We start from the raw sequence: 12,103 nt of genomic DNA on the forward strand, positions 1-12,103 counted from the left end.
TGTAGACGCGATAACTTGTGCGCAAACCAATCAATATACACTTATTGGGATTTTTTAACCAAAAACATGTAGCAGAATACATATTGGCCTAAACTGATGAAAAAATATGATTTTTATTTATTTATTTTTTTTATTGGTAATGTTCTATAGCAGAAGTAAAATGTATTGTTTTTTTTTTTTGTTTTTTGTTTTTTTTCAGTCGCTCTTTTTTTGTTTATAGCGCAAAAAATAAAAACCACAGAAGTGATCAAATACCACCAAAAAAAAGCACTATTTGTGGAAAAAAAGGACATCAATTTTATTTGGGTACAGCGTTGCATGACCACGCAATTGTCAGTTAAAGTAATGCAGTGCCGTATTTCAAAGAATGGCCTGGTCAATAAGGAGGTAAATCCTTCCAGTCCTTAAGTGGTTAGTGTAGTTATTATTACTACGCTCTATTCCCTTCCTAGAAATATACAGTATGATCTCCATGCTGTGCTCTCAGAAAGGAGACTGGCAACCAGCAGTGGAGGACATGAAAGAGCAACACTGGAGTACGAAGAGGTTGAATAGTGCTTTAAAAAATTTTTATACATGAGGTGAAATGGGGTGGGGGCTTCTAAAGAAAGTGGAGTTAAGCTTTAAAATCTAAAAGGGCCATCTTTATAAGACAAGTCTATTTTTTGAAACATTTTGCTACACAAGTGACAGCAAACCTTTTATAGCCATAATTCTGCTATTTTTACCTGACCACTTAAGTAATTAAAAAGGAGTCATGTATTTTTTAAGGTGAGGCAAAAGAAAAAATTTACCTGCGTGATTTGTGTAGGTGTATGACAAAGCACCTACATTCCAGGTGTCAGTGGATGTAAGCAATTCCAGCTATATCATTTAGTGTTTTTAGCTGTTTTTCTTTATACATTATTAGCTTTATACAATTAAAAAGCTGTTTTAGCATTTTTAGCGCATATTTGTAAATGTAGCAGTTTGCGCTAGCTCAATACCTCCCCTAGTGGTAGAACTAGTTGTAGAATATTACTGATTATTTTTAATGCAAACAGTCTACTCAGTAAAGAAGTCAATAATAATGCAGGTTAAACATAGATTTACAGCTACGCATTTACCTATGGCTAAAAAGTATGCTAGATTACTGTATCTGTTGCTGACAGCATTAAGAACCAGAAGTTATAATAACAGTAGTATGACCATTCGGTAGCAGGAGTAAGTAGTACTGTAGGTATGAGTTTATTTTCCTTTTCCTATTGTGTTAAAATATGTTTTACTTTGATTTGATTTGTATTCTTTTTTATTTTCTTTTATTACTCTATCATGGTAGATGATAAGTGTAACCAAGTAATGCGACGAGCCAGAACTGCAGGGGTGACACATGAGGTGCACGGTGGGCCGATGAGAGACAGCAATAATACAGTTCATCGGTTTACTCACGGTTAGCAGAAAGCCTCCCTGGGCTGGTCGCACAGTGAAGAGGAAGACAGCACGAAATCCTCCGGGGCACGCTCTGTGATAGGGAATCGCCAGCCAAGATGGTGGTTGAGGTGCCCGTGATGACAGTGGGGTTTAGAGTGCTTGTGGTGGCTGGGTCCCTTGATGGTATTTGTCGTGACGCCAGTACCGTTAATGGTGGTACAACCAGTTGTGATAGCAATAGTGAAGAATGAGGTAGACAGTGGTAGGATACAACTCACAACTTTTACTGTGACTGGTTTTGATTGCAGCATAAACATTCAGATAGAATACAGTCTCTGGGTAAATAGAGGAATTCTGCTGATCCACTGTTAATAGGCTTTAGTAATGCTGGACTCAGGCTGTGGTTCAGTATAATGCTCACTTGTTTCTGATCCCTTTAGAATCCAGTGAAATTTGGTGAGGTTGCCAGTGGCTAAGGAATCCTTCACCTTTATTCTCAAAGGTCTGTTGCTGCCGTTTGGTGGCTTTTACCCTTTGATTTAAGCAGTTCCAATTTGTCCCTTCTTAGGACTGACCTTCACTAACCTCTACATGGTGCCTCTCTCCTGTACACTCGCTTCCTGAACTGCACAACTGACCACAGATAAACCTGAGCTGGGATAGATATCCCAGAGTGGTGCTATCCCCATCTTGTGGTGGGAAGTATGAAGCACGCTTGACCAGCCTATGAACAGGGATTAAACAGGTGTCAAATGCAAAATGACATGCAATACAGCGATGACAAAGTAGTAATACATTTGCAGTTCCCACGTGTCCTGAGTGGGACGCTGCAGTAATGACGATGGGGGGTCTAAAGTATAAGGTAACAGGCAGTATGGAGACTTGTTTAGATAGGTGTACTGTGAGGCAGGCGCTGGGGGGTAGTGGCAAGGCAGGCATAAAGGAACTAGGCCTTAGTACAAGTGACCAGATGGCCAAAAAGGTCATTAGAAAGGCAACGGGTGGAGTTAATGTAGCATAAATATCTCTGATAAAAGTCCCACACATTGTGATTTTAGCACCCACCTAGTTAAGCTGCTAGGTAAATTTCGTTTTTAGTTCCCACTTTACCAGAGAAGCAGTAATTGTGTGGTCTGGTCTGTTCATGGCTTCACAGGCTATGAGTTTGATTGCTTCCTCCTGCCTCTATAAGACGTTTCTAGAACTTAGGGAGGATGAATTGAAATGACCAGCCTGAATAATGAGCAGGGCCTGGCTACTCCCTAGGGGGATGTTCCCAGTTGGTGGTGGAATGCTGGTAAATAGTCTGGAGCCCTGAGAAGATTGTCCTTTTCCCTCCCCTGCCCTACTCAGTTCCCCTGCTTGCTCTCCATTTCCTCCTTTTCCTGATCCTGCGAATCTTCCTAATGTCTAGTGGAATCCATGGTGGCCTTTTGATTCTTCGCACCCTGATGCCAACATGTCCTTGTATCATACTCTGTCCCTCTTCTGCCTGCGCTGGGAGATTGAGTTACTTCTTGCCACTGATGTGGCCAATAAAAGTACCCCCTGTTGCAAGTATGTCAATCAATAGTGGGAAAATCTGTGCAATGTAGCTCCCACCTTTTAGGGGCTGCTGGCCAGACTACACAAGCATCCCTCCTTATTTTGGTGTTGATAAAAGTAAGAATGTCCCTCCCTGGGTTAGGGTTTAGTGGAAATGCGGTTAATGAGTTTCCAGTGCTTGAAACACAATACAGCTGGTTGTGGGCAGTTTAAAATCCTGCAGTGTAGACTGTCACTACCTGTGCATAAAACCCCATTTGAGGTTGTGTACCCCAAAAGTTGGCAAAACACATATCTGAAGGTCCCTAACCTACTCTCTCCTGAGCAATATAATAAACACAACATTCTTCTTACTGCTTCTTCTGCATTTCCAACTTATGGTGACCTATTGTACATTTGGACAAATATTCATTTTGGCATGCATACACAGGGCCTGGCCATGTCGTATAATAAGTGGTCAGTGCCTAGCCTTGCAAATGTGAATATAGGCATTAGGAAGAGGAAGGTGATGCAATTTGGAAGCTTTGCCCTGTTGTGGACAGACCATGCTGCAAGGAGATTTTTTTGCCTACAACAGAGATCTACTGTATAGGAAACATTCTCTCAGGAGAGATAGTGGGGTAGAATAAAGGATGTTATTTATAATTTCAGCTACACTTTAAAGAAATAAACTACAAAAGACATAGAACTATGTGTTTGCCTTTGTTATAAAAAAAAAGCCATTTAGTTTTCCATTTAGTAAAGTTTGGAGAGAAAAAAATCACTATGATGTGATGTTGGTACTTGGTTAGTGTCTAAACCTTATTCTTCTTTAAAAAGGATCAGCCTGTGTAGGATTCTTCCGATAAAAAAAAAATTATTTTGTTTAATCTGGGCATCTTGAATAAAGGAACAGGCATATGAGGCCATGCTTCTATAGTCACAAAGTCACAACAGCAACATATTTCCAGAGAACAAAAACTACTTGAGCTACGGGGTAAGGGCGATGAAAGAAAAGTATTTCATTTGGTGCAGTGATGTATTTTCTTTTTTGTATGCAGTTGTTATTTATTTTCATTTTTTTGTGAGCATAATGCAAAGGTTAGAAAACATGTGCCACTTGCTATATTATTTTACCAGGAAAATGGCTAACAACAAAAAAGAATATACATACAAGGAATTCATATTTCTTTTGTTTAAAAAAATACTGTTGACATCTGCTCATATTTACCTAGATTTCATTTTTTTGGTAAATAGGGTCACTAATTGCAAAAGTTGTTAAACAATTGTCAGGTAAGTGTGTTTTTATTTATTTTTTTATATTTTTTATACAAAAGCTGCAAGGGCGCAAAGCAAAATCGGCTCTCCTAGCTCTCCTGCTACTTTGTTCAGCTGCTGAGAAAATATAAAGTGCTTCCAGTCCCCCTAAGTCCTGAGTAAGCTTTGACTAGAACTACTAGGTGCTTACACAGGAAATCACTTTCTCACTTCCAACAGGTAAAACAGTCAGAGAACAGGTGAGCATGAGCTGCAGGGGAGGCCATTATAGAGCACCTGTTCCTTTTCCTTGCATGGGCAAAGCATACATTCAGTTTAAGCCAGTTAGTTGTTATATATGCCATAGAAATGATATGCTGGAAGGAGTTTAGTATATCACAATTATAAAATATATGCATTCTGCATACATTTAAACCATACTTTTTTTTTTTATGATGGCACTTACATGATCACTATTATTATAAGTAATAGGGCCTAAAAACAAGAATATTCAATTCCTAAAAATTTAAAATGTAAATGATTAATGTTTTTAATAATCACTGTATGCATACAACAGCTTTTAAAAATCTTCTTACCCAAATATATGGCAGCTTCTAACCAGTGTCCTCTGTGCTCCTACACTTTAGAGCAGTGTTTCTCAACCGGGGTTCGGCGAGAAGTCCCCAGGGGTTCCTCCGCAATTCAGAATTGTGGTGGATGTATATCCACCCAATGTTGTTTCCAGTGTTCCCAATGTGCACTGACAGTGAGCACTGTCAGCGTGCATTGATAACCGGTGTCCTCTCTGTAGTTTCGGCTCAGAGAACTCAGAGGGCAGAGTCAGGAGGAATACATAGAGTGGGAGTTCTGAATTCAAAGCATGGAGGCGGGGAGACAAGGAAGTCCAGAATGGAGACCATGGAGACTGGGAGTCGTGGAAGCCAGGAATAGATGCATGGAGCTGGGGGAGCCCAGAATGAAGACCATAGAGGCAGGGAGCCGTGGGAGCAGAGGAAGCTGAGAATAGAGGCATGGAGCTGAATGAGCCCAGAATGGAGACAATGGAGGCAGGGAGCCGTGGGAGCCAAGGAAAATAAGAAGAGAGGCATGGAGCTGAGGGAGCCCAGAATGGAGACCATGGAGGCAGGGAGCTGTGGGAGCCGAGGAAGCCAAGAATAGAGGCATGGGGCCGAGGGATCCCAGAATGGAGACCATGGAGGCAGGGAGCTGTGGGAGCAGAGGAATCTGAGAATAGAGGCATGAAGTCAAGGGAGCCCAGAATAGAGACCATGGAAGCGGGGAGCAGAGAATGAAAACTGGAGATGGGGAGTACCAGATCAGAAGGTGAGATCCTGTCTGAATGTTACCAATGATGCACACCGTGGAGGGGGGAGCAGAGAAAAGGAGCACATGGCTGGATTTAAAGATGAGTTCCTGTGTACAGAAGGGGTGAATACAGATGGGGGGGGGGGGAGCAAAGAACAGAAGGTGACATCCTGTGTATAACAGCACTGAATGCAGACTGCAGAGGGGGGGAGCAGAGAGTAGGGGCAAACAGCTGGATGAAGCAGGAGGTGATATAATAATAGCTTTATGTTATGCCATAATTATACACAATGCTATTATGATCCCACTTCCTGCTACATTAAGTCTGATCCAGCCACAGGCCCCTGCACTCTGCCCCCCCCCCCCCCCTGCAGTCTGCATTCAGTCACATACACAGGATCTCGCCCCTTGCAACATTCAGCCATGTGCTCCCACTGTCAGCACTCCTTCTGGCACCACCTTCTCAGGTTTCTGAGGAGCTGGAACTATAGAGGAGGCACCAAGTATCAATGCACATTAACAATATTCGCTGTCAGAGCACATTGAAAACAACATTGGTATCATCTGCCTATTTCTTCTGCACAGAAATATGAAACAGGTATGCATTTTTCTGCAGAGAGAAATGTTCAAAAGACACCAACAATGTGGTGTGCACAGGACACATAGAAATCAGTTGTTTTCTTTATGTCCTTTCAGAGACCCACATTAGGAAAATGTATGATGTCAACAAGACCAAAATATTCTATGCAGGTCAAATCTGCACCATTTTCCATCAATTCTTATGCTTTTATGTAGTGAACAAGGCCCAACTCTTCCCATAGTCTGCTGTCCTTTTTATGAATCACAATACTTGGGAGTTTTGTTCAAGTTCAGTAAGGCCTCGTTCACAGCATATTTGCAATAAAACTAATGGAAAATATGTGCAAATTTGACTTGCTTAAATAATGTTGGGCTTGTTCTAATGTATGTCTCTGTGAGGACATAAAGAAAACAATTGATTTCAATGTGACCTGTTCATACTATAATGTTGGTGTCAGGGTAGTTCTAATATTTATTCTATTATTTAAAGCTATTTCTACAATATTTGTGGATACATCTACAGCTTGCTGATCAGATCCTTTTTTCCCGTGAGCTGTAGATCTGACATTGTGAAAATTATAGAGTGTACAAGCTATGGTGCCAATCATTGAAAATTGATCACACCTAATCACACCTGATGTACCGACGGCATATCTAATTTCTCAAGGCCCTGAGATGTCAGAACAGTATAAATACCCCCTAAAGACACCTTTTTGGAAAGTAGAAATTCCAGGGTATTTAGTAAGAGGCATGGTGAGTTTTTTGAAGTTGTCATTTTTTCCCACAATTCTTGGGAAAATGAAGAAATTATTATTTTTTTTTTTACACAAAATTGTCACAATAACAAGTTATTTCTCACACACAGTATATGCATACTTGCAATTACACCCCAAAATACATTCTACTACTCCTCCTGAGTATGGCAATACCACATGTGTGGGACATTTACGCAGCCTGGCCACATACAGAGGCCCAACATGCAAGGAGCACCGTCAGGTGTTCTAGGAGCATAAATTACACATATAATTTCCTAGCGACCTATCACACTTGTGAAGGCCCTGGAGCACTAGGACAATGGAATTACCCACAAAATGACCCCATTTTGGATAGCAAACACCCCAATGTATATTATATGAGGCATAATGAGTCTTTTGAACATGTCATTTTTTTCCACAAGTTTTTGGAAAATGTTAAAAGAAAATGAAAACATTTTTTTTTTTACACAAAGTTGTCAATTTATAAGATATTTCTAACACATAGCATGTACATAGCAAAAATTACACCCCAAAATACATTCTGCTACTCCTCCTGAGTATAGCGATACCACATATGTGGGACTTTGTCACAGCATAGCCAAATACAGAGGCCCAACATGCAAGGAGCACCGTCAGGTTTTCTAGGAGCATAAATTACACATATAATTTCATTACAACCTATCACACTTTTGAAGGCCCTGGAGCACTAGGACAAGGGAATTACCCACAAAATGACTCCATTTTGGAAAGCAAACACCCCAATGTATATTCTATGAGGCACAATGAGTCTTTTGAACATGTCATTTTTTTTCCACAAGTTTTTGTAAAATGTGGAAAGAAAATGAAAACGCATTTTTTTTTTACACAAAGTTGTCAATTTATAAGATATTTCTAATAAATAGCATTTACATAGCAAAAATGACACCCAAAAATACATTCTGCTACTCCTCCTGAGTATGGCGATACCACATGTGTGAGACTTTGTCACAGCCTAGCCACATACAGAGGCCCAACATTCAAGGAGCACCGTCAGGTGTTCTAGGAGCATAAATTACACATATAATTTCATTACAACCAATCACACTTTTGAAGGCCCTGGAGCACCAGGACAATGGAAACCCCCATAAAATTACCCCATTTTGGAAAGCGAACACCCCAACACATAATCTACAAGACATGGGCTGAAGATAGGTACTCAGGTACTCTGATGGGCTGCAGACAGGTACTCAGGTACACTGATCGGCTTCAGAAAGGTACTCGGTTACTCTGATGAGCTTCAGAGAGGTACTTGAGTATTTTGATGGGCTAGAGACAGGTACTCGGGTAATCTGATGGGCCGCAGATAGGTAATCGGGCACTCTGGGCTGGAGACAGGTACTCGGGTACTCTGGGCTGGAGACAGGTACTCAGGTACTCTGGGCTGGAGACAGGTACTTGGGTACTCTGGGCTGGAGACAGGTACTTGGGTACTCTGATGGGCTACAGAGATGTACTCGAGTACTATGATGGGCTGCAGAGAGGTATTCAGGTACTCTGATGGGCAGAAGACAGGTACTCAGGTACTCTATTGGGATGCAGATAGGTACTCAGATACCCTGATGGGCTGGAGGCAGGTACTCAGGTATTCTGATGGGCTGCAGATAGGTACTCTGAAGGGCTGGAGACAGGTACTCAGGTACCCTGATGACAGATACTCAGGTACTCTGATGGGCTGGTGACAGGCACTCGGGTACTCTGATAACATGTACTTGGGTACTCTGATGGGCTTGTGACAGGTACTTGGGTACTCTGATGGGCTGCAGACAGGTACTCTCACTGGATATTTTCTCTTTTGCTGACCATTCTCTGTAAACCTTACAGATTGTTGTGCATGAAAATCCTAGTAGATCAGCAGTTTTTGTAATACTCAAACCTGGCACCAACATAAATGTTCAAAGTCACTTAAATCCCCTTTCTTCCCCATTCTGATGCTCGGTTTGAACTTCAGCAAGTTGTCTTCACCACGTTTAGATGCCTAAATGCATTGAGTTGCTGCCATGTGATTGGTTGATTAGCAATTTGTGTTACCAAGCAATTGAACAGGTGTACCTAATAAAGTGGCCGGTGAGTGTATATACTGTATATAACACATATAGACATGCACAATATGGTTACCTAATATATTTTTATGTACTCAGACATAAAATTCCCTCTTTAGTTTAGTGTTATATACTTTTGTTACATAGTAAAGTAAAAACAGAGAAATAACCATTGAAATTGTCTCGGCATTCGTTTGCTCAAGTCATATTGCCAACACTGTTCTTTTTCAGAAAAAGGTGCTTACTTTTTTTTTTTTTTTTCATAAGTTTTTATTAGGAATTTCAAAAACATTCACTACAGAAAAGAAAGTGATAGCAGAAGCAATTTAACAATATAACTTCCAATGGAGGAGAGTAAGCACTAAAAACAATGATACATCAAACCTAGGACCACTTAGTTAATGAGTGCACTAAAAGGGGCTACAACTTGGCACAATAATCGGCGGGCCAGTTCTCACCTATCGGACACCCCAGTTGGGATCAATTTGTGTCCGAAGGTGGAAAAAGGTCCCTGTTATAAAAAAAAAAAAAAAAAAAAAAAGAAAGAGGGTGGAGAAGATTTCTGGTAAGCGTAGTGGTCCTGCTCATTGGAAGAAAAATAAACCATAATTAAATCGATCTGCAAAAATACGATAGCAGTCATCACCTGATACAAGGTATTTCAAGTTCGACAGTATGAGGTAATGCGAATAACGTTCAATTACTTGGTTCTATTTTTCTTGTGTGCTCAGGTATAGCGGTCAAAAAGAAGGAGCATTGATCTTAGACAGTAAGGTACAGAAGTAGGATATGATAGAGTTCCTTAAAGGAGTAGATGTATTATTGCCGTAGAGGGTTCAAACCACAGTTGCCTCACTTTGAGACTGATGGTGGGGGCAGCGGTGCACTAAGCTATGTAGTGAAGTAGCCGATCCTTGGGGGTATAGTATCTGTGAGAGAGAGGGTGGTGTAGAAGGGGATGGGGGGCGAGGGAGTAAAGAGGAGAGCACTTGGAGGGTAGGAGGAGAGAGAGAAAGAGGGAAGAGGAAGAGGAGAAGTGAAAAAAAAACACAGGAATGAAGGTAGCATTATATCTATGGTCATGCAATGTAAAGTTAGGGAAAGGTTTAAGTTTTTTTTTTTTTAAATTTGATAATTTTTATTAATTTTTTTTACATATACCAGACAGATTAACATACACAAACATCAAATCAATACACAAAAGTACCGACACACATTTCACACCCTCCCAACAAATAAAAAAAAAAAAAAAAAAAAGAAAATATAAAAAAATATACCCCCCCCCCTGGGGGAGGGATAAGAGGAGGGCCCGTATCTGGAACATTCACCCTACTCGTTAAGTAATCCACCACCAATCACACTAATCACATTCCAATCAATTAAGAATATACCTGTGTTAAAGAAGAGAAAAAAAAAAAAACCCACTTGTGTATGCGTTTATCCCCCAAATACTCAATATATACATATATATATATACACTCGTGAAAATAACCAACGTGCAGAAGAAGGGGTGGACGCCCCTACAAGCTTGTGAATACATTATCAGTAATGAATCAATGTACAAAGTTTTTGACTCATTAACTTCTCACACACAAAAAAAAAAAAAAAAAGGGAAGGGGAATCCCCCATCCCTTTAGCCCCCTGTAAAAACTAACCCCCACTGTCCCCGTGTATCAGTAAGGGAGAGTTAGTAACAGTCAGATCCTCCAGTATCCCTTCCCCAAAAAAAATAAAAATAATAAATAAATAAATAAAACATAGAGGGGAGAGAGGAGAGGAGACCATGTGACACTTCTTATATTGTCGCCGCGTCTGCGTCCATAAAATGAACCCATGGTAGCCATCTAGCTCTAATTTCTTCCTCTGTGTTTTTCAAGGAGGATGTAAGTTCCTCCATCTTATAGATTTCTCTTACTTTAGAGTACCATAATTCCACTGTGGGCGACTGGGTTTGTCTCCACAGAGCAGGTATACATGCCTTTGCAGCATTCAAAAGTCTAATTGTCAATGATTTTCGATATCTTTTTAAAGAAATTTTTGTAAGATGCAATAAACAAAAAGCTGGGTCCCCCTGTATTTCTACCGCTGTTAATTGTCTAATAACCGAAGCGATTTTTGTCCAGAACTCCTCTATTCGAGGACATGACCAAAAAATATGCATCATGGACCCTACCTCCGATCCACAACGGCAACAGTTTTCCGAGATATTCTCGTCCATTTTGTGTAACACCTCCGGGACCCTATACCACCGCGTTAGTATTTTGTAACCCGTTTCCTGCGTTTTGCACTCCATTGAGGATTTGTGTACTGTAGATAGAATCCGATTTACCTGGCCAGAAGTAAAAGACACTGCCAATTCCCGTTCCCATTGGCGCATAAATGGCAACTGCTGGTTATCTTGTTCTTCTATTAACCATGAATAGAATAAAGATATCATATGTTTAGGTGGTGTATTTGAAATACATATCTTTTCAAAGGGTGTTAAGTTCCGCGGAACGTACCCCCTTTGATGATATGTCTTGAGAAAGTGTCTCAGTTGCTGTATACTAAGATAGTCAAGACTACTATCTGGCCATGATTTTATTTCTTCCTGGGAAGGAATTTGTTCTCTCTGCCATACGTCATGTAAGCGCGTCTTTCCCATCTGTGCCAGGCGTCTGATTTTACCATTCATACAACCTGGGGGGAATTCCGGGTTGCCTATGATGGGTATCAATGGAGAAGGGGCTGGGGCTATTTTCCCATACTGCTGAATATGTCGGGTTTCTCTTAATGTCGTCCCTATAACCAGATGAGAAAAAATCCTATCCGTAGGTGAGTAAATTGACCACGGTGCTGGGGGGGTCAACTGACCCGCCTCAGCAACTTCCAACCCGACCCAACGCTTATTGGCCTTGTTACAGTTCCAGTCCACTACCCGAGTTAAGTGGATAGCCCTGTAATACCAGAATACATCTGGTAGCCCTATCCCGCCCTGTGATTTTGGCAAGAATAGGGTCTGTAGTCGTATTCAAGGTGTCCTAGAGGCCCAGATAAACGAATGGAACAAAACCTTCATCTGACGAAAAAAAGTCGGTGGTAAAGTTATTGGAAGCGTCTGCATTACATACAGAATCCTGGGCAATATATTCATTTTTAATGCGTTACACCTACCGAACCAGGTTAGAGTTAGTT

Source organism: Pelophylax lessonae (genome assembly GCF_965119305.1).
Source record: "Pelophylax lessonae genome assembly, chromosome: 5".
Classification (NCBI taxonomy): Eukaryota; Metazoa; Chordata; class Amphibia; order Anura; family Ranidae; genus Pelophylax; species Pelophylax lessonae.